The 20,415-nt window shown below is 40.6% G+C and overlaps 1 pseudogene; it reads left to right on the forward strand.

Moving 5' to 3' along the window:
• The first annotated feature begins 11,279 nt into the window (after positions 1-11,279).
• LOC150021296 (protein-L-histidine N-pros-methyltransferase pseudogene) lies at positions 11,280-12,763 on the forward strand (annotated as a pseudogene).
• Positions 12,764-20,415: the final 7,652 nt, after the last annotated feature.

Genomic DNA, 20,415 nt, shown 5'->3' on the forward strand with positions numbered 1-20,415 from the left:
TTTAGTTCTCAGGCTGGGTCTCAATACACTGAGCCACACCAGCCAGTGCAAATCTTTTCTGATTATAATGCATTATTACCTTTAAAAGTCAGAAGAATATTTCAAAGATGTTAGTATTAAATTACATTTATCTGTAAATTTGGGTTAGAGTATTTAGCAATTGGGTCAGCTAATGTGGAAGGAAGGGTGAGAGATAAGTAGTCAGGGCTTTTTTCAGTCGCACATTTTAATAGAAATTAAATATTCATAAAGAAATGCATGTGTAATTCTAAAAAGGTATGTTAATATATGCCTGATAAAAATGAATAGACATTTGCATTATAGGAAGTGTAATGGATTAGGAATAAAAAAGACAAGGGCTTTAATGTTCAGAAAATAAATAATTTTGTTGTTTTTGCTTGGCTCTAAAATTACAGTGACATTAATACAAAAATAAGAGAAGTGTGAATCCTTTAATTTTATTATTCTTTTTATAGATTGTTTTGAGTAGTTAGGTTTTCTTGCAATTTTATATAGTATTTAGGATGAACTTGTTTAAATTATGCAAAAAAAATGGTAGCTAAGATTTTGAAAGGAAATAGATTGAATTTATAGACCAATTTGGGGAGTACTGCTATCTTAATAATATTTAGGCTTTTAACCCCTGTACAAGGGCTGTTTTGCTCTTTATTTAGGCCTTCTCGAATATTTTTCAATTATGGTTTGTGATTTTTCAGTTTATAAATCTTGAATTTCTTTTGTTAATTTACTTCTAATCATTTAAATCTTTGTGAATCCTAACGTTGTATCTTAAGAATTCAGAAAAAAATAGAGAAACTTTCTCAAGTTGATAAAGATTATCTAAAAACAACCCTCAATTGCATCATACTTAATGGTGAGAAGGTGAAAACTTTTCCACTAAGATCATGTTATTGATTCAAAATATTTTCTTTTTTTTCATATAGTTGTTTGAAGATAGAAACTTTAAGCACTGTTTGGCTATATTCACTATGTTTGGGTATATTTTATTTTCACTTATCTCAAAGTTTTTATAATTTCTCTTGTTATTTCCTAGAACAATTTATTATTTAGAATCAAGTAATTTAATTTTCACATATTTGTGAATTTCCCAAATTTTTTTGTATTGATTCTTAATTTTATTCCACATGGCCAGAGAAACTATTTTGTATAATTTCAATTATTTTGAACGTATTGAAGCTTGTTTTATGGTTTAACAAATGGCTTACATTGAAGAATGTTTCATGTGCACTTGAGAACATGTGTAATCTGCTATTGTTTATAGCATATTTTATATTCATCTGTTAGATCTAGTTGGTTTTTAGTGTAATTCAGGCCTTCCATTTTCTTCTTAATATAGTTTTGCTATTTCATACATTACTGAAGGTTAAGTATTAAACTTTATAACTATTATGGTTGAATTATCAAGTTCTACCTTCAATTGTGTCATTTTTTGCTTTATGTATTTTGGTGCTCAATTATTATGTAAATATACTGTATGTTTATAATTTTTACATATTCCTGATGGATTGACACATTTTTACTAAAAAATATTCTCCAAGTAGAATTTTAGTTTTAATGTTTATTTGTGGGTATTGCTTGGATTGCATAACTTTTTACATCTTTGTACTTTCAATGTGTTTGTGTCTTTGATTTCACCACATCTGCTTTATGATAATATATTATTGGATAATTTAAAAAAATTTATTGTTAATTGTGCTTTTGGATTGGTGTGTAGTTTATTTACATTTAATGTAATTACTAAAAATAAAATTTATGTCAGCTATTTCGATAAATTTTGGTTTATGCTTATTTATTTTTATTTATTTATTTAGTTATAAAAAATGCTTATTGTATTTTTTCCATTAACATTTAGTCCCCTTATCCTGCAGTCACCACACTGTTGTCCATGTCTGTAAGTCCTTTTTCCTTTTTGCTTGATCCTTCCACCCCCTAACCAGCCCCCTCAACAATAGCTGTTATCCTGCTTGCTGTCTATGAATCTGTCTCTATTTTTCTTGTTAATTCATTTTATTCGGGTGACATTAGTTAATAAAATCATATAGGTTTCAGGTGTACAATTCTATAATGCATCATCTGTATATTGTATTGTGTGCCTACCACCCCAAGATGTGTCCTTCTGTCACCATTTATTCCCCCTATAGCCTCATCTACCTGCCCCCAGCCCTCTTCCCTCTGGTAATCACCAGGCTGTTGTCTGTGTCTACAACTATGAATTTTTGTTTTGTTTTGTTTTGTTGACTCCCTTCAACTATGAGAAATGTCTATGATTTTACTGCCTATGTTTCCTTCTAGGATTTTTATGGTTTCAAGTCTATCATGTAAGTCTTTAATTTATTTTAAGTTTATTACTGTTTATGGTATAAGAAGGTGGTCTAGTTGTTTTGCAAATATCTGTCCAATTTTCCAAACACCATCTGTTGAATAGACTATTTTTACCTCATTGTATGTTTTTGCCTCCTTTGTCAAATATTAATTGACTATAAAGTTGTGGGTTTATTTCTGGACTCTCTGCTCTATTCCATTGATCTATACATCTATTTTTATGCCAGTACCATGCTATAAGCTTACTATGGCCCTGTAACATAGTTTGATATTAAGTAGCATGATTCCTCCAACTTTGTTCTTCTTTCACAAGATTGCTGTGACTATTCAAAGTTTTTTGTGGTTCCATATAAATTTTTGGAATATTTTTTCTGGTTTTGTGAAATATGCCATTGGTGTCTAGAGAAGAATTGTGTTGAATCTATAGATTGCTTTGGGTAGTATGGGATTTTTAATGATTTTATTTCTTCCTATCCATAAACATGGTATACCCTTCCATTTATTTGTATCTTTTTCAATGCTTTTTTATTTTATTATTTTTGAAGCAATGTGCATGTGATTATTTCCTTAGTTTCCCTTTCTGATAGTTCATTATTGGTGTATAAAAGTCCAACTTATTTCTGGATTTTTATTTTGTATCCTGCTACTGTATTAAATTCATTTATAAGTTTTTGTAGTTTTGGGGTGGAATCTTTAGAGTTCTCTATATACATTATCATGTCATCTGCAAATAGTGGCAGTTTTAGTTCTTCTTTTCTATTTGAATACCTTTTATTTCTTCTTGTCTGATTGCTATGCCTAGGATTTCCAGTTCTATATTGAATAAGATTAGTGAAAGTGGACATCCCTGTCTTGTTTCTGATCTTAAGGGTGACACTTGTAGTTTTGCCCCTTGAGTGTGATGTTGGTTGTGGGTTTGTCACATATAGCCTTTATTATGTGGAGGCATGTTATATCTATTCCCAGTTTACTGAGAGTTTTTACCATAAATGTGTACTGGATTTCATATGCTTCACTGCATATGTTGATGTAATCACATGGTTTTTATCCTTCATTTTGTTTATTGATTTGCAGTAACTATACCAATCTTATATCTCTGGAATAAACCCACTTGATCATGGTGTATAGTCTTTTTAATTAATTTCTGGAATCGGTTTGCTAATATTTTGTTGAGGATTTTAACATCTATGTTCATCGGGGATATTGGCCTACAATTTTCTTTCTTTGTAGTGTCTTTATGTGGTATTGGAATTAGGATAATTCTGGCCTCATAAAATGAGCTTAGGTGTCTTTTCTCCTCTTGAATTCTTGGAACAGTTCGAGAAGGATAGGTAGTAATTCTTCTCTGAATGTTAGATAAAATTCACATGTGAAGCTGTTAGAAACAAGGACATAGTGACTCCCAAACCAGTAAAAAGTCATTAGTAACAAAGGGCAAATGTAATTAGAGGATCTCTGAGAAGGGAGCTGACAGCACTGGCATATCTACAAACCACAGAAGGGGCAATTAGATAACCGCGTTAGATTGTAACTCCGGAGTAACCAGTAATGGAGAAACGGGGAAGAAGGAGAAGGGAGGGGGAGCTAATTGCGTTAGGGCAGGGAAGCTAATCGCTCTCACTTTAGGGCAGAGAAGATAATCACTTTAGGGTGGCAATTTCAGGGTGGGGAAGCTAAGACTATAAAACCAGTTTCCTTTGTCTACTTGGCGCGCACATTCTCCTGGCTGTGGGGGTGCGCCCGGCTCTGCAGACTCGTGAATAAAGGCCTCGCTTTACTGCTCAAGTCCTGTGTCCCAGTTTTTATTGTGAGCGTTTCTCACAATTTGGGGGCTCGTCCGGGATCCTCCGCCTGTGTGTGGGAAGGGCTCTGAGCCAAGGTGGGGAGACGCGTCCTACCCGCTTTTGGGTGGCCCGCTTGACCCAGGGCCCACCCGCCTCAGTGTCCGGAAACGACCCGAGACTTCTTGTTGGGACAGCAGTGGATCGACGCAGGGGGAAACAAAAGCAAACACCGCGGCAACTAGGCAACCTCGTGCACGGGCCAAGGTAGGAAAATTGGACTTAAGTACCGCCTTGGTGGTTGGGCATCCTCGGGAAGCTGATTATGCGTGTGGCTGGTACGAGTTGTGGAGTGCCTCTCCGCTGGGTCCGCTGTCCCGTGAGGGAGACGGCCGGAGTGCCACCTCCGCTGGGTCCGTTCTCCCATTAGGGAGACGGCCGGAGTGCACCTCCGCTGGGTCCGTCCTCCCGTAAGGGAAGCGGCCGGAGTGCACCTCCGCTGGGTCCGTTGTCCCGTGAAGGAAACGGCCGGAGTGCCACCTCCGCTGGGTCCGTTGTCCCGTGAAGGGAAGCGGCCGGAGTGCCCCTCCGCTGGGTCCGTTGTCCTGTGAGGAAATGGCCGGAGTGCCACCTCCGCTGGGTCCGTCCTCCCATTAGGGAGACGGCCGGAGTGCACCTCCGCTGGGTCCATTGTCCTGTGAGGGAAGCGGCCGGAGATGAACGAAGCATCTCGGTCTGTGTGCAAGTAAGCGAGTGTGGAGTGCCCCTCTGCTGGGTCCGTTAGGTTGAGAACACAGCCGGATTCAGCCACGGGAATCAGCTGAGGATGGGAAATGGAAATTTTAGGCCTAGGGGTGGGGACCAAAAGTAAGGAAAAACAGACAATGGTAAATTATTGTTGTTTCCTTTGGCCAAAGGAACCCATTTGGGGGAAATCTGTCTTCTAGCCCCGATTTGGGTCTGATGAATGTTGGGTTTGTTAAGCCCTGGTCTTATATGTGTGTTCAGCTTTTTTGGATTGTTTGTTTGTTTGTTTGTTTTTGGAGAAAGAGGAGAGGGGCATCGCTGTGTGGTTGCCTCTCGCTCGTGCCCCCAGTTGGGGACCTGGCGTGTGGCCTGGTCGTGTGCCCTGACTGGGAGTTGAACCGGCGACACTTGGTTCGCGGGCTGGTGCTTGGTCCACTGGGTCACAACAGCCAGGGCCAGGCATCAGCCTTTAAGGAAGAGAGGGAATATACTCTCTGCTGATCACCACCTACCAGCAGATCCGCAGGTCTCTTCCCTGTAAAAAAGAAAAAGATAAGGCCTGGGACCCTCTGTCCTGTCTCCCACTGCCTTATAGCCCTGGCCAGCCGGTGGCCAACTGGGCAGAGGCACCGTGGACGGACAGTACAGACGGAAGAGGCCAGGAACACCTAGCAGATACCCCACCAGTATCCGCCCCCATGACACCTACGGCGCTGGTGGCAACTTATCTAAATTAAGAAAGGAATTGAAACAATGTAGTCAAGACCTAAAGAACTTCCCCGTTCCCTCAGAGCAGCCGGTTTCCCCTTAGGGAAGTCTCCATGGGTCCAGGACATATTAGATATGTCAAATGCTCCTTCAACAAGCACTGAAGTTAGAAACTTCAAGTGCAATATGAAGCGCTTGGTAAAGGACCCCCTTGGACTGGCAGAATAATTAGATCAGTTCCCCGGACCCAGCATATACATGTGGACAGAATTAATGTCTATACTAGACATCTTCAGTGGGGAAGAGAAGGGAGTGATCAGGCGGGCTGCTATGAGGATATGGGAAAGGGAACATCCCCCCGGTCAGGAAATTGTCCCGGCCTAACAGAAGTTTCCCAGTATAGACCCTGATTGGGATAACAGGCCGGAGGCTAGGGCTCAAATGAAAGACCTTAGGAGCCTCATCATCAGGGGAATCAAGGAGTCCATTCCCCATGCACAGAATGTCTCCAAGGCATTCGAAATACAGCTCCATCAGATCCCTGCAGAAGCTCAGGGACAAAATGAGGAAGTATTCTGGTCTAAATCCAGAGAATGCTGTGGGACAGGGACTCTTAAAAGTCACCATTGTAACAGAAACTGGCCAAATATTTGTAAGAAATTGCAAAAAGTAAATGAATGGGCCAAATAAAGCAACTGAAAAACTCCTTAGGAAAGCTCAGAAAGCGTATGTTAGAAGAGAAGAGGAGAAGCAGGAACTTCAAAAAGCTGCAGAATATCTCTGCAAATCTAGGAACTTTTAGCTGCCAGATACTGAGTTTAAGTACAGTTCTTCGCCGTGTGGAAAAGAACAAGGATTGGAAGCATGTTATGGTCAAATCTAAAGCAGTAAAGGGTATTTAGAAAGTTTGTGAATGTTGCAGAAGGTCTGAGGAAAGTTGTAATTATAAAAAAAGAAAGAAAGTTATGGAAGCTTTAAACCTGGGAAAAGAAAACCTCAGTTGCTTGTGTTCTGTTTATGCTCTGAAAAAAAGAATTGAGGTTTCCCAGGGAAATTTTAAAACTTCACATGAAAGAAAGGGAACCAAAAGAAGTGTAAAGCATGTAAATGAAAAATTTGTTAGAAATTTATAAAGGTTTTGAGAAGAAATTGTATGGTTTTAGTAATAGAAGGTATAATGCATGGAAATGCAGTTTTGAAGGACAAGGATTTTCCTTCACGCCTTTATATTTTTCTCCCTACCGGAACCCTCCAGTATTTGGCATTGTAAAGAAGTAAGAAGTGGCATAAGGTTCCTTTGCATAAAACTAATAAGACCAGTTGCTAATGGTGGTAATGTCAGCCGAGGCTTTGACTGGAATGTCATGCCTGAAGGAGGCATGCCTAGGCTAATGCAAGCCCATGAGGGAAATACCTAGCACCTTGGGTGGTTGTGCGGTCCATGGCAATCTTTCTAGGGAAGAAACAAAGGTTGCTTCCCTGATAAATGGCTAGGAGGAAACTTTAGGCACAATGGAAAGCTTGAAGAATTTGTAAAAAGCATGGGTTTTACAGGCAAGGCCAGATGGCAGGTATGTGGCTCAGCTTCTGTGCCCAGAGGGCAGACTAAAGGTAATCCTGAAGGTTCCTTGTGTAAGTTCCAGCAAAGCAGACTTAAAAGATTTATGCTATCAGTGGCTGCTCTTGTTGTATTTATGCAGATGAACAGGCTAAATTAAAACTGGACTTAATGCAGTCCCTTTAATAACGAGGAGGGTAATCTTAGGGAGAAAAATCATGATTTGAGGAAGATCACAATGCTCAGTGATAGACTATAAACTAGTGCAGCTAACTGTGTCTATAAAGTTCATTTTAATTCAAAGTTTGTTTTCATTCGAAAGTTAAAACAGGTCTGTGACATCAACAATGCTTAATTTACAGGCAAGAAGAATATCAAATGCCTTGCAACTGGATATCTTCCCAATAAGACAGTCTTGCAAATTTAAAGACTGGTTTGTGAATTGTGTTGTGTGAATTAACATGTGTGTGTCTTTCTGTTTTCATAGGGCATAAGCCTATGATCTAATTTCCTGAGTGGTTGTCTGTACATACAAGCCGCACTTAAGAAGCCCATCTGCATTGCTGCCTCCTGAGACTCAACAGTTTGGCTGAACTAAGTGGTTGGGTTGGCGAAGTATGGGTTGGTCAATGGGCTTCATTTTAAAACTGGTCTCTCTTTTGCTTAAAATAACTTTCACCAAAGTGCTCCTTCCCCAAACTGCCAGCCTCTCCAGTGCAACCCTCTTCTAACACTTAACCAGCCACAGGCCTTAAGTCAGAAACCCCATGTGGCTACCAGAGTTTATGGCTTAGGAGTGGGATGTATCTGGCATAGATCCAGTAAGATGGCTAGGTCTTCACTTAGTGACAACTCCTCCTTCCCTAGAAAATCTAACTTCTCTCAGCTAGATCTCAGAAACACCTCAGAAAAGACCCCAGAATAATCCAGCCAAGGTAAAAGTTTTTAAGGTATTAAACCTCAGACAAACCTTAGAGATAGAGATTGGGTACGGAGACGCAAATGCTTGGGTAGAATGGGTCAAATTTACCGTTAGATCCCTGAATAAAAGCAACTGTTATGCTTGTACCACAGGGAGACCCCAGGCACAGGTCGTACCATTTCCACTAGGCTGGGACTCTGACCCCTCAGGAATGGCCTGTATGCTCGCTCTCTACCAGGATGAGAATGCATGGGGAAATGAGACTTGCAGAAGCTTGTCTCTCCTCTTTCCCTCTATAAGGAGTAATGGAACTCAGTCACTCCCTTCATACTCAGTGGGGCCCATGAATTACTCTTCTTGCCTCTCTAGGTGGGAAGCGAATTTGGGTACCCCTGTGGAAGAACTCCTAATATGCACTCATACCAGAAATGCGAGACAGCTTTACAGTGGGGCCGGCAACTATATTCCCCTCCGAATCCCCAGAACAGATGTCTGGTGGTATTGTGGGCAGACGAGTCTCTGGAAAATCCTAACAGCTGGAGTGGAACCTGTGCCCTGTTCAATTGGCTATCCCATTTACCCTAGCATTTCCAAAACCGATCCAGACTGCCCCTGTTGGGAAAAAAAATGGTCCGTGGCGCCTGGTGAATCCTATAATCCTCATATCTATAGTGACACCATTGGAGTCCCCAGAGGAGTTCCAGATGAGTTTAAACCTAGAAATCAGATAGCAGCAGGGTTTGAGTCAGTGCTCTTCTGTTGATTAGATAAACTATATTTATTATAACCAACAGAGGTTTATCAATTATACTAGGAATACTATAGAAGGAATCGCTCAACAATTAGATGCCACCAGTTGAGTGGCTTGGGAGAACAGGATGGCACTGGATATGATGCTGGCAGAAAAGGGAGGTGTATGTGTAATGCTTGGGGGGCAGTGTTGCACCTTTATCCCTAATAATACAGCCCCTGATGGATCTATCACTAAGGCCCTGCAGGGACTAACTATCTTAGCAAATGAGCTGGCGGAAAACTCAGGTATTGATAATCCCATAACAGGATGGTTAGAAAACTGGTTTGGCAACTGGAAAGGAATGATCTCATCAGCTCTGGTATTCCTCATAGTGGTAGCAGGTGTCCTAACAGCTTTAGGCTGTTGTATTATTCCATGTGTCAGAGGTTTGGTTCAAAGGCTAATTGAGACTGCACTAACTAAACAAATGCCAGCAACTTTTCATAATCTCCTCCTCCAAGAGACCCAAGGGAATCCTAACTATGAGGAAGAAAGTTGAGAAACCCTCCTTAGATTTGAAGGGATTAATAGAATGGTTTGAGTAGTCAATTTTCCAAAAGAGACAGGGGGGAATTGTTAGAAACAAGGACATAGTGACTCCCAAACCAGTAAAAAGTCATTAGTAACAAAGGGCAAATGTAATTAGAGGATCTCTGAGAAGGGAGCTGACAGCACTGGCATATCTACAAACCACAGAAGGGGCAATTAGATAACCGCGTTAGATTGTAACTCCGGAGTAACCAGTAATGGAGAAATGGGGAAGAAGGAGAAGGGAGGGGGAGCTAATTGCGTTAGGGCAGGGAAGCTAATCGCTCTCACTTTAGGGCAGAGAAGATAATCACTTTAGGGTGGCAATTTTAGGGTGGAGAAGATAATCACTTTAGGGTGGCAATTTCAGGGTGGGGAAGCTAAGACTATAAAACCAGTTTCCTTTGTCTACTTGGCGCGCACATTCTCCTGGCTGTGGGGGTGCGCCCGGCTCTGCAGACTCGTGAATAAAGGCCTCGCTTTACTGCTCAAGTCCTGTGTCCCAGTTTTTATTGTGAGCGTTTCTCACAAAGCCATCAATCCAGTTCAGAAGTTGTCTTACTTGTTTTTTCTCTTTTATTTATTTACCCCTGCTGCTTTTTTTGTATTATATAGATATTTTCTAGTATACCATTTTAAATTTCTTGTTGTTTCTTTTACTATATATGTTAGTTATTTTTAACATCTTCCCTGTGGATTACATTTGACATCTTATTTTAAAAGAAACAATTTTTTAAAAATAATGTGGTAAACCTTGAAATCAAATCCCACATCTTTCCAGGATATATTGCTTTAAGTGTTGTTTCTGTTTGTTTAGTGACTTTAAAGGACTATTTCTGTCATGTTAGGCCACTGCAGTCTCTGATTAGTTCAGTTGTCAGGTTAATAATTTAAGATTTCCTTAAATTCTATGAACCAATAATTTCTCCAGCCTTTGCTGAGGGGTTGCATTTATGTGTTGAAGTATGTTTTCAATGGTCTGACAGGTAGTTTAGAACCTTAGCTTTCACTTGCTTGAGCAGAGCCTCAGGGTCAGTCAGAAGTGAGAGGTTAGGACTTTCTCATGTGTTTTCTGGGCATGCACACAGACCTTCTTATTTATATGACCTTCTATATTCCAAAAAATATGTCAGAGAAATAGGGCATTTTATATTTCAGTGTTTTGCTCTGAAGATATTGGTCAGCCTCTTGTTAGCCTCAACTCAGTCAGCTTCAGTACTAAACAATTAGCCCTGATCCCTTGCCAAAATGCCTTGGGGATGGGGTTGTTGACAGAGTGAGCTGCTGAAGTCAGATCAAATAAAGACAGCCTCTGATAAGGGACCTTTCATTAAGCTGATAGACAAGTCAGGGAATGACATTCTTGTGGATAAGGTTTTGTGAGGCTCAAAATCTGTTCTAATAGCTTCTAGGATGCTGGTTTTCATAACCTAACCATAGTTGCAAGGCTATTGGTTTTCAAAGCCACTGAAGAGCTGGAGAGAAGGGAGTGGTATTAGGGCAAATTAAAATAACTCAAACTCACTTTCTTTAAAAACTGAGATTCGCTTTTTTATTTAATCACTCTTTTTCATATACTTACAAGGCTTTATTAATTTCAGGGTTCTAAAAATTTACTTTTGACAGTTTTTACTAGTGCACTTTAGTGCTTGTTTGGAGAAGCAGATTTTCAGAAGTATTTACTCTGCCATTATGGATTGTTCTTGTTTTTGTACTTCCTGTTTCAAAGGTCATTAAATTTCTTATCTCAAGAATATAGCCCCCACCTTTGCCCTGCAGAGTCTGGATAGGCAAGTTGGGCACGATGGCTGGAGCAGGGTGGCGGCCGTCCATCCTGCTCCTCTCCCCTGCGCTGGTGCTGACAGTGGCAGTGATGGCACCGAGCAACCACGCCTCCTGATGAGACTGCTGGTGAGCAAGCTGTGCCTGGGCCTGGCCTCCCTGTAGCGTGTGCAGGTGTGGATGCTGCGGTGCCCACTTCCCCACTCCCTGTACATGAACATGACAAGTTGGGTTCACTGGCCAGAGGCGCGCACAAGCATTAGGAAGTAAAACCATCAGTGGTATGTATGCAACAGAGAGAAATTATGTGAATCACCCCACGCTGTGTTTGTTCAGAGTTACCTTGACCAAGGAACACAGATCTTCTTAAACAACAACATAACTATGTCACTTATTTACATCATCTGTTTTTAGTCTGATTATATGTAGAACATCTCTCAGTGGGTTGCTAGGAAGAGGCTCAATGTTTCTTTTCACCAGATCAGTTTCAGAGACTACTGAAAATCTAGACTGAAAAACCCATAGATTTCTTGGTTTGGATGCTGGAGATGGAGAAGTCACAAAAATCATGAGCCCTCATTTTGAAGAAATTTGTGCCACTGAGATGCCTGAAACTATTGTCACCTGTTGCTATGAAAGCCACAGGCAGGTGCTGATGTAAAGGAAAGTGGTTTACTTGCAGATGCCAGCCATCTGGAAGATGGTGGACTCATTTCACAAAGCCCATCTCCACCTCTCAGTGGAGACAGAGGTTTTTATAAGGAGGGAGAAGGGAACAGAACAAAGAAATCCAGGGAGCAGTTTGCGAAGTTCTCTACATGCAGATGAGCACAGTCCATTCCGATAAGGCAAGTGATGGTCCAGTGTGTATCATCCTGGTTTAGTCATCCTGGTTTCACATCATTCTGACTTCATATCATCCTGACTCCATGGATGAAGGTCAGGAAATCTCTCGGAACTGTGGTGCTTGAAGGTTGGGGCCTGTACTTTTTTGAAGTCAGTTCCTAGGATTCTTATACAAACATGCTGTTCATCTACAAGCTATATATTAATCAGAATTAGCATAATTTCCCACAGTTATAATTTTCCACTGTTACACTATGATATGGCAGTATTCAAAAGAAGAAATACAAAGTGCTCGGTAAAAATGAATGGCAGAATACAGGATTCCAGTATGATGTCATCAGCTGCTTGAATTCTCTGGACTGCTGTGATCAGGCCTTGACTATGTTAGAAGATATCAGAAGTGTCTTGGAACCAACTAGAGGCAGGGTCATCCTGACCCTGGTCTACCCCTTCATCCCTATGTGGAAAATGTAGGTGGCAAGTGGGAGAAACCATCAGAAATTTTGGAAATCAAGGGACAGAACTGGGAAGAACAAGTGAACGGTCTGCCTGAAATTTTCAAGAAAGCGGGTCTGATTATCAAAGCTTTCACCAGACTGCCTTACCTGTGTGAAAGGCACCTGTATAATGACTACTACGTTCTGGATGTCACCATCTTTTGTTCATACCAGTGTAAACCTGTGGAGGCCACAGTCTGCAGAATCCAACCCAAGACTGTCCCCTTGTGGAGAGGGTCTGCATTTTCCATTATGTGAAGGGGGAGGAATCTCTGGGGACTGTCATTCTAAATATCATGTAGGAATTTTAAAAGTCAAAATACTAATTATTTCTTTGTAATGTGTAAAAGGACTGTTTAAAAAAAAAACCCAACTCTGAGGATTTTTTAAATCAGTTCTTACTCAATGATGCAGGTCTCACTCCAATTACAAAAGATATTTTTTTTAAGTATATTTTATTTATTTTATTGTTACAATAGTTCCAATTTTTCCCCTTTGCTCCCCTCCGCCCAGCACCCCCCTTCCCCAACAATCCCCTCCCCAAGTCCATGCCCATGGCTCACCCTTTCATATATTCTTCTTCCTTTTTTAAAAAAATAATTAATTAATTAGTTAAATATTTTAACAATAAAAAATAACAATCCCTCCCTCTCAGACTTAAGACCCTTTACAATCTTATAAAGGACAATGGGTGAAGGTCTCGAGCTCCTCTAGCTGCTTCAAGCTGGACATGGTCATCGTCCTACCTACTCTTGGGTCAAGAAATCCCTAATAAGAGTCGGGGTGTGGAAGGGAGGGTGGCCTTCCCACAAGGGGAAGGATCGTGCAGACTCCAGGTTGGTTGGCTGTCTCTGGACAACGGCATGCCTGGTTTAACAGGCTGGCATCCTTGTTGTATTCTGGGGGCAACAGGGTTAAAGGACATCATTCAATCCGTAACCACTAGATGACAAAAGACAGGTATTAATTTTTGAATGTCCCACATTAGGGAAAAGAAGGGCTTCTTTGGAAGAAGGTATGCCAGGTACATCTCACCTGTCCAAAACCCTTTTGCCCATTATACTTAGTTTGGACTGAGGGAAATATTTTAGGTTTCCCCCCTCTCAGGCCTCTGGGCTCCTTCTGTCCAAGCCATTAGGATAGAAAAGAGAAACCAGTTTTAAAGTGAAGCCCACAGACCACCCCGTTCTTCACCAACCCAACCACTTAGTTCAGCCAAACCAGTGAGTCTCAGGAGGCAGCAATGCAGACAGGATTAAGTGAGGTCTATACGTACAGACAATCACTCAGGTAATGAGATCGTAGGCTTATGCCCTTTGAAAACAGAAAACACATGTTAATTTATGTAACATAAGCCACACACAAGTTTATAGATCTGTAGGACTGTCTTATAGGAAAGACATCCAGTTGCAAGGCATTTGACATTCTTCTTGCCTGCAAATTAAACATCTTTGATAATGCCACAGACATAGTTTAACTTTCAAATGAAAACAAATTTTGAATGAAAAGAAACTTTAAAGACAGTTAGCTGCACTACTTTATAGTTTACCACTGGGCATTGTGATCTTCCTTGAATCGTGATTTTTCTCCCTAAGATTACCCTCCTTGTCATTAAAGGGACTGAATTAAGTTCATTTTTAATTTATCCTGTTCATTTGCATAAACACAACAAGAGCAGCAAATGATCACTTATGATCTTTAGTTCTGCTTTGCTGGAACTTACGCAAGGAACATTTAGGGTGACCTTCAGTCTGCCCTTCAGGGCACAGAAGCAGATCCACATACCTGGCATTCAGCCTTGCCTGTAAACACCTGTCTTTTCCAGGTCCTCCTGGTTTTCCATTGTGCCTTAAGGTCCCTTCTAGCCATCTTTCAGGAAAACAACCTTCATTCCTTCCCTGGAAAGATTGCTATGGACCGCTCATCCATCCAAGGTACCAGGCCTTTTATCTCGTGGACTTTTATTACCTTTGAAGGTCAGTCCCAATTGCTCAGGGCTTTTTGGTAACAACCAAAGCCCAAGCATGTCTCCTTTAGGCATGACATTCCAGTCAAAGTCTTAGTCAAAAAATCGTTATTAACAACTGGTCTTATAAGTTTTATGCAAAGAAACTTAGGTCATTACTTACTTCTTTAGCATGCCAAATTCTGGAGGGATCAGATAGGGAGAAAATATATACAGTGTGAAGGAAAATCCTTGTCCTTCTAATATTCACTGAACTTGCATTTCTATTCTTTATATTTTTATTTTTCCCCCCACTAAAAATTTTTCTGTTTGTTTGTTTTTCCATTACAGTTGTCTCACTTTTTTCCCCCTCTTGCTTCTCTGCACCGTGTCCCTCCCTTCTCCCACATTCAGTCCCCACCCAGCTGTCCATGTCCATGGATCATTTATACATGTTCTTTGACTAGACCCTTCCCCTTCTTACCACTTCTCTCCCTCCCATCTCCCCCTTTGTTACTGTTAGTTTATTCCTCGTTTACGTACCTGTGGTTCAATTTTGCTCATTTGTTTGTGTTGTTCATTAGTTTCCTTTAACAGGTGATAGCATAAGCTAATTTTATTTTGTTGCCTGGCTTATTTTGCTAAGCATAATTCTCTCTAGTTCCAATCATGTTGTTGCAAATGGTAGAAGTTCCTTCTTTCTTTCAGTACTTATTCATTGTCATTTTCCCCCTTTGTACTCGTGTTCCTCTCTGTCTCTCTCTGTTTCTTCATCTTCTTAAAGCAGACCCTTTAGCATCTCTTGCAATACTGGTTTGGTGGAGATGTATTCTTTTAACCTTATTTTGTCTTGGAAACTCCTTATTTCACCTTCCATTTTGAATGAGAGCCTTGCTGGGTAGAGTATTCTTGGTTGTAGGCCTTTGTTTTTCATTACTTGGAATATATTTTGCCATTCCCTTCTGGCTTGTAGTGTTTCTGCTGAGAAATCTGATGATAGCCTTATTGGAGCTCCCTTGTATGTTATTAGTTGTTTCTCTCTTGCTGCTTTTAGGATTCTCTCTTTGTCTTTGAATGTTGGCATTTTAATTATGATGTGTCTTGAAGTGGGCCTGTTGGGGTTCATCTTCATTGGGACCCTCTGTGCTTCCTGGACTTGCATGATTCTTTCTCTCTTCATGTTAGGGAAGTTTTCTGTCATTAGTTTTTCAAAGAGGTTTTCTATCCCTTGCTCTTCTTCTTCTCCTTCTGGAATTCCTATGATATGGATATTATTACGTTTCATGTTTTCCTGCAGCTCTCTTAGAGCCTCTTCAGTCTTGTTCGGCCTTTTTTCATTTTGTTGCACTGTCTGTGAGTTTTTGTCTACATTGTCCTCCAGCTTGCTGATCCGATTTTCTGCTTCCTCTAGCCTGTTTTTAATTCATTCTACTGTGTTCTTCAATTCAGAGATCATATTCTTCATTTCCTCCTGGCTCTTATTGATAGCTTCCATGTCCTTTTTGATGCTGGTATAATTCTCAGTAAGTTCCTTATAGTTCTTCTGGAGTTCACTGTAGTTTTTCTGGAGTTCTTTGTAGTTTCTGCTGAGCTCATTGAGCTTCTCCATAATCCATGCTTTCATTTCCATATCTGATAGTTGGCTCCCCTCTATTTCATTTAGCACTCTTTCTGGGGACTCTGCCTTTCCTTTCAATGGGGGGTTGTTTCTCTGTTTCCCCATTTTTGTGACTCCTATTGTTTATTGGTGCTTCTTAGAATGATCTGCACTTCCTGGGTCTGCCCCTGGTGGTGTCAAATCCTGTACCAGTCTGGGCCTAGGCAGCCTGTTGGAGACTTTCAGGGATCTACTGCCTTTGTCTGTCTCCTTTAGTTGATAATCTATTCAATCTGTGATTAGCCGTCAGGCTTAAGGACCGTGGGTGTGGCAGCTTAATTCCTATAGGCAGGGCCTTTGCTTCCCCTCAGGCTGAGGCCACTTGGCCGGGATTGGTCTGCCTGCAGTGTGGGGATGAGTCAGCACTGGGACCCGGCCGGCCGCTTCCCCAGCTCTCCCCTCAAAGCCACCACACCAAACTCTCCCCAAGCATCTCCAGTCCTCTCTGCCTTCCCTCTGCTTGAGCCCAGGGTAAGTGGGGGCCAAAATATTTTTGTATGTGATCTGCTTAAGAGCTCTTTTTCTCCAGCTGTTTCTCTCCGGCTAGCAAGAAACCCTGTGGCTTTTCGCTTTTCTCAGCTGGATACTATTTTACTTTCCACTCTGTTGCTGTAGGCTGGGAAGCCCAGCTGGGGGTTTAGACCCTGCCCTTCTCAGGGGGAATCCCCGGCTGCTCAGCTGTTTCTCAGTCCCTTCAGCTGCCACCCGTGTGAGCCCAGCCAGCCCTTCCACGTCTCCGCACTCCCTACCAGTCACGTTGTGATGTAGCGGCCTTTTCTGTCTCTCCGTGGTTATAAGACTTCTCTCCAGCTGGTGTTCGGTTGGTTATTCCAGATGATTTCTCCAAAACTGCGTTGTAAATCCAGACTAGTTCTGGGAGGAAGTTAGTGTAGCTTCCAGTTACTCCTCTGCCATCTTGTTTCCACAAAAGATATTTTTAATACTTAATTGCAGTGGGGAATTTTCCCCAGTCCAACCAATAGTCATGATTTCAAATGTAAACAATAAGTATGGATTGTTTTCAGTAAAATGAAGGCTAGTAACAGGTATTCATTCAGTTGCAAATACTGAATGTTTCATGTTTAGACATTGTTTCTGTCATTACTCAAGAACATGTTTTTAATCATGCTAATAAACTTTTTTGGAGACAAAAAAAAAAAAAAGACTATAGATAAGTAGCTAATAAAATATAAAGTGAGAAAAAAAATCAGAGTTGAAATTGACCGTGAGGATTTAGTAGGGGATATTGATTGGAAGGGAGGACTGAGAGAGATGTCTGGTGGTGAAGTTTATAGACACCTTGACAGAGATGTTGGCTCTACAGCTGTAGGCTACGTCAAAATTAGTGAAAGGACATTTAACATATATGCAATTTATTGTAGTATGTAAATTTTACATCAAAAGAAAAAAATGTAAATTATTGACCTCCAGTAATGCTGTGTGTTCTAAAGTACCTAGAGGAAAATGTACTGATGTCTGAAATTAATTACAGTATTAGTTTTGAAACATATTTTTAATAGTGTCCCAATATAAATGATTAGTGTTTTTATAAATTAAGAAACCCTGAAAACCTTGATAGAAAGTGAAAGAAATAAGACAATCCTTGTAAAAGGGATAAAGCTAAAATTCTCCAAGAATTGAGGAAATTTAAAAAAGAAATAAAAAAGACAGTTATATCCCTCCTAAACTGTGAGGAGAGAAATTAGTATCATTTACAGCTCCATAGAGGTTCCATTTTGGAAGTTTTCTTATAATGGAATGAAAACACGAAACACTGCTTTCCATGTTTCAGTACAATTTCTATAAAAACAAGAAGTAGATGAATCAGATATCAAACTTTTATGAGACCCGTGAACACAATGGTTAAGTTCAAAGCTTTGTAAAAATAAAACGGGTTCATAGGCATCCTGTGAGGTGAAAATTGCAAATGCCAAAATAAAAATGCAATATAGTCAGTGTATACCAGGACCGTCTTCTTTTTCCAAGAAACTTCATTAGCCCGCAGTTTTGAATTTAACATAAAGTATAATGTGTTATCATCTCGACCAGATTATTAGCCTGTCTTTTGCAGAATGAGTAGGTTGTTATTTAATGTGATTGCATGATAAAAAGCCTAGCTATGCCCTGTAAAAATGTATCAGCAGTCGCCACTGCAGCAGAATCTATTACATAATTGGAAGCACAAAGTAGTGCCTTTGGAACTGAGAGGAAGAAATTGAATAGCTGGTTCATCGTGCTGTTTAACAAAGCAGAAATCAGGACTGTAGGCAGTAACACACCGACATCACAGGTCATCCAGGCTGTGTGGATCTCTATACCTGAGAGATTCCATGGAGCCCAGATACACAGGGCTGTTTAAGTGCTATTTAATCACCTTAGGAGATGTCTGCACTGCTTTTATCTTGCTCTCTTTTATGGACAAATAGGAGCTCTTAGCACAATAAATGTACTGGATCTCTTCTATAGACAGAATAAAAGAAAAGCGACTTTGTGATAACCAAAAAAGACATTTAAATACCTATCTAGTACCTAATATAGAACCAGACATATAGTAGTGACTCAGGCAATGTTTGCTGATTAAATAAAAGCATGAATAAATTAGTGCATTTTTTTTTCAGCACACCTTTACAGAATACATACTATTTGCAAGTATTTGTGCTGGATTGCAGTCAGAACACAAAGCTTCATGGTGCTAGGTCTCAAGGAACCTATAATTTACCAGGGAATTCTTACAAGTATTTATATCACAGGCAGAAAACAATAAGAGCTATTTGTGAGATAAATTTTGAGAGCTACTGGAGGATAGAAGCAGCTAGGATCTCCTTGGAATTCTGAATTCAGTTGCATTTGGAAGGATGCTAAGATATCAATAGAAGGGGAAAAGGCTGAAAAATTAGGGAATTACAGGTAAATTTAGGTAAACAAATGGGGATAGGATAAACTTAAAATGTTATTTTATTTTTAATAAGCTTTATATAATTTACATATAATTTATAAAATTGTATAGTTCAGTAGGGTTTGATATATTTATATAGTCTTACAATGACAAAAACAATGAAACACTCCATTTCCATCACTTGTAAAAGTTCCTTCAAGTTCTTTATTAGTACCACATTGCCCCCTGAAACAAACTACCACAAGGTTAACACAGCTGTATTCTTTTACACTTTTAAACATCAGAACTAAAAAATTAGTCTTATGGTAATATAATCAAAGTATTGCCAGAGCTGGCTTCTTCTGAAGGCTCCAGAGGAAAATCTGTTGCTTCCCTCCTACTGTTTCTAGAGGCTTTCAGTATTTCTTGGCTTGTGAGCGTATCACCCCAATCTTTTACTGGCACATTGGTTCTCTTCTTCCTGTCACCCCTCCTGTGCTTCTGCTTCTGAATCCTGCACCTGCTCACTGTGATCACAAAAGGCCACTTGGATAATCCAGGGTAATTAATGTTTGTTCCCATCTCGAGTTTCTTAACTTAATCACATTTGCAAAATCTCTTTTACCATACTAAGTAACATTTACAGGTCGGCAGTCGTCTGTCTCGAGAGACGATGGTGTAGCTTCTTAAGAGTCTATCTGCACCGCCGAGAATGGCTGTGCAGTCCGACTCGGGAGTGACACGGTATCTGTCTCCTCCCGTGTTGAATCGACATCTTGCGATGACGCTGGAGTGTCCTCTCCAGTGAAGCTGAAGCTACAGAGCCTGGGCAGGGTGATATGGAGGGTCTGCTGTTGCCCATGCAGCAGACCCCCCCTCTCTTCGCAGCTGAGGGATCCAAGGGAAAGACGGAGTCAATACAGCTTGGCTTCAGGTGCGCCGCAGGAGTTGTCGGTGTTGACTACAATGTCAAACCGCCTTAGGGACTCCGGCTCCGGATTTTCTGTCGGGGTTTACTCCCTTAGCCTTTCCCCTGAAGAGGTATGCCGCAAGGCAGCGGAGGTTTTTTGGAGTCAGAGTTTTCCTTCTCTGATGTGCCCTGACTGGAAGATCGAACCAGCGACACTTAGCTCGCAGGCCGACGCTCAATCCACTGAGCCAAACCAGCCAGGGCTTAACATTTACAGGTACAGAGGGATTATGATGTAAACTTATTTGGAGAGGGAAGCATTATTGAACTTTTGATACCAGTCCCCTGCCCAGAATGCTTGACCCTGGAAATCATTGATCTCTTTTTTTCATATCACTATAGTTTTTCATTTTCTAGAAAGTCATTTATATAAATGGAATTATACAACATAAAGCAGTCTTGTGTTTGATGCCTTTTAGCATGATGCTTTGGAGATTAATCCATGTTGTTGAGGGTAAGAGTA

The sequence above is a fragment of the Furipterus horrens genome, unplaced genomic scaffold, assembly GCF_987537825.1.
Source record: "Furipterus horrens unplaced genomic scaffold, mFurHor1.1.pri manual_scaffold_1, whole genome shotgun sequence".
In the NCBI taxonomy this organism is placed as follows: domain Eukaryota; kingdom Metazoa; phylum Chordata; class Mammalia; order Chiroptera; family Furipteridae; genus Furipterus; species Furipterus horrens.